Source organism: Ochotona princeps, chromosome X (assembly GCF_030435755.1).
Source record: "Ochotona princeps isolate mOchPri1 chromosome X, mOchPri1.hap1, whole genome shotgun sequence".
Lineage (NCBI taxonomy): Eukaryota > Metazoa > Chordata > Mammalia > Lagomorpha > Ochotonidae > Ochotona > Ochotona princeps.
In genome coordinates, this window is record NC_080865.1 from 82979017 (window position 1) to 82982722 (window position 3706).

Sequence of the window (3706 nt, forward strand, 5' to 3'; positions counted from 1 at the left end):
AGACACTGGATACTTCTTTTTTTTTTTTAACAAATTCTTCTTATGTTATATTCTTTTTACATTCATAATTATTATTAACATGTAAATTATAAATTTGTATGGTAAATAGCAAGATATTTTAAGATACACATATGGAAGATATGGATTAAATCACAGTGATACTCATTTCTTAAAAGGCTTTTTTAGTTTAGAATGTTCAAACTCTTTTAGCATATTTTAAATAATTGAATTTTATTTTGATGAAAATGAGAGTTTATAATCACTAAATGAACAGCAAACACTTCATTTTCCTATTCCATAACCCTCAAGAAAGAGTACGTAAGTTGGACCCGGCAGCATGGCCTAGCAGCTAAAGTCCTCGCCTTGAACGCCCCGGGGTCCCATATCGGCGCCGGTTCTAGTCCCAGCAGCTCCACTTCCCATCCAGCTCCCTGTTTTTGGCCTGGGAAAGCAGTTGAGGATGGCCCAATGCCTTGGGACCCTGCACCTGCGTGGGAGACCCGGAAGAGGTTCCTGGTTCCCGGCATCGGATCGGCGCGCACCGGCCCGTTGCGGCTCACTTGGGGAGTGAATCATTGGACGGAGGATCTTCCTCTCTGTCTCTCCTCCTCTGTGTATATCTGGCTGTAATAAAAAATGAATAAAATCTTTAAAAAGAAAGTACGTAAGTAACTAAATAACTGTAAACAGATTAAACGAAAGGCAGACTGGATCATAAACCACTTCTGATGTTCACACTCCTTGCATGTGGCTCACTGTAAAAGGGTAAAATGGCACTTTCGAGATGGTGATCTGTTAAGACAAGGGCACCACTCTCTTCCTAATCATCCAAGTAAGCCCAAAATAAATACCCACTTTTTAGCTCATCACAGGCAGCAAACTATACATATCTTACAGAAGAAATACTTTGATAGACATGCTTATTTAAGCTATCATGTGCATCACAACTATAAGATGACTGGAACACTTCCATTTGGCCAGTATTTACAAAATGCAACTATAATATTCTGCCTTTTATCTGGAGTATAACAAATAGCAACCTGAAAAAATTAACAGTACCTCAGCTGCCAATTTTGATCATTCCCGAAAAGACCTAAATATGCAAAAATAAATAAATAAATAAATAACTGTCCCCATACAAAGAACCAATTTCACAACAAACCCATAATGGTAAAGAAAACGTTTATATAACTGGAACCTCTGGATGCTTGAGTTGTAATCTTTTAAAAAGCCATTCAGGTTCAGTTGCCCTTGGACTTAAAAAAAATCTACAGTACAATATGCTAAATATTATATGCATCTTACAATAAGGAAGAGTGGCCTTACAGTGCAGAATGAGGTGCGTACAACATCACTGTGAAGAGTAGCATGCTAAGGTTTCATAGAACATCAGCATCACAGCATTGGATTCTGTGTGTCAGGATCTAGGTCATTGTTGCCAGATGGAGGATGGGTAGGGAGAATGTCTAGTCACCTGCCTGAGGAGTTGGGTGCATGACTACCAGCTGGTCTGGGGGAATATCTGTGGCAGTTGCTGCAAGATGGGTGACAGATTTGCTCTTCACACACTGAAAGTCTATATGCCAACTTTTCTCTTCTTTCTCCCATGAGATATGGATAAAGTGTCTTTGAACTTAGTTATAAATTATTTCTGTGTGACCCCAGATCTTGTCTATATTTTCTGTTTGTAGGCAGGATAACCTTATACTCGCAGTGTAATCTTCTTAAATCCCCTCTCCTTCAACACTGATTTGGCAACTTCTCTGTTCTCAATGTATTTGAAAAATCTATATAATTCTATAGTATAAATAATTTGTGAATTTCCCTCTTCCCTTTGTGGTGGATATTCTTCACCTCAATCAACCACATCATTATCTATAAACAGCACTATATGACATTTATGTTCACTTCTCTGGGCGTTAGCTACCATGAGAGGGAAGGTCATTTCTTCCAAATAAAATTCAAATTGTCTATAATTACCATCATTTAATAATTCATACATTAGGGCTCTGAGATCTATCTATATATATTACTATATTCAAAAGAGATACAGAGATAATCAATCCATGCTTCTCTAAGTTCAGGAATGGATATGCTATCAAGACAATGCATTATTCCTGTTTTATAGTAATACAGAATAGCTCAAAGTGTAATAGAACCAACTACCTCTGCTACTTCATTGTCTTCCTTCTAATTGGGACATGTAAAGCTATGTTCTTGGTCAGATCCTAATATCCTTCCCAACACTGTATTTGGCTATGCAGTAAAAATGGATGGGTCTACAACAAATCTAGTGTTTTGTACTTCTTTTACTTCTTCTTATTAGTATCATTTTATGATACAGTTCCGTAGGCTCTGGGATTTCCCTTATCCCCTCCCCAATACCCTACCCCCTCACTGAGTCCCCATATATCATTGCTATAGTATAGTTCTTCATACACGGCCATATGTCCATCATTGTGGACATGGACAATGGCAGAGAATCCAGCATCCTATTGTCAAGATATAGTAAACAGTTTCATTGGGAGTCCATCTTTGGAAGTAGAGATGCATACTGCATTGTATCCTTACATCTGGATATGATAGTCTCCATTACACAGTTACTATACATCCCCTTAAATGAAAAGCTACAATACAAAATCAACAATAGGAAGAAAAATCGAAATTTATAATGCCATTAAGTTACACAACATGCTGCTAAATTAGTTTTACTCATTCCAATGTTCTTACATTCCTTGCTCCTTCTTTTGCATTTTCATATACAAACACCATCTCTCCAGATATCTTAAAGCCACCATTTGAGATTGACTGAATACTCTTTCTACTGCCATGCCCAGTATTTCTAATGGAACCATTGGGGGGGGGGTTGCATTCTGAGGATGAGGACTGCTTGGATGAGAAGAGTTATGATCCTTTTCTATTTCAACATGGTGCTGTCATGTTGGAGAAGAAACATTTCTAGTACAAGAAATTGAGACAATTCCTTCATGAGATGGATCTTGTAATCACTTGACCTTCATCTATATCTGGATCACTCAAGTCCTTCTCTGGCATCGTACAGACTCATTTTGATGTGGTCCATTCCTCCTTTAGCAACACACAAGGAGATACTTGAATGTTTATAAAGTGTATGAGTTTTAATCTGCAATTTTTGATCCCAGTTCTCTGGATCACTGCAGTTAACTGTCATAGGGAGGAGGTTGGCCTCCCATCCCATGGCAAGTCTCTTTGTACTACTCTAGCACCTCTATTCAGCTCCTTGGACTGTTACTCCATCCTTCATCTCCATTAAATATTGATGATTTTGGGGGATTCTATCTTCCTTTCTAATCCCTTGGTTGCTGTAGTCTCTCCATGAGCAACCCTAAAGGATGAAAGCAAATGTTTCCTCCTCAACCAGATTCCTCTAGAGCTTAGCTGTGAAGGCGGCTGCTCTGGTGGCTGCATCTACCAGAGCTGCTGGGTCCTCCTTTAGCTTTTCATGAAATTTGTAATAGATTGTCACTCCCACAATGCTATGCAACAGTAAAATACATTACTTTATCTGTGTTTTGATGTCCATACTCTACCTTCTATCTGTGCATACCATACATATTCTTCTTGTAAAGCCCCATAGTCATAATTATATATTAGGATTAATTTCTGTTTTATCAACTTCCACATATGAAAAAAAGCATGCCAAATTTGTCTTTCTGTGTTTGACTTA

At 38.1% G+C, this 3706-nt stretch overlaps 1 pseudogene; it reads right to left on the reverse strand.

The window, feature by feature from the left end:
• Positions 1 to 1395: 1395 nt before the first annotated feature.
• LOC101528800 (BTB/POZ domain-containing protein 10-like) lies at positions 1396 to 3212 on the reverse strand (annotated as a pseudogene).
• Positions 3213 to 3706: the final 494 nt, after the last annotated feature.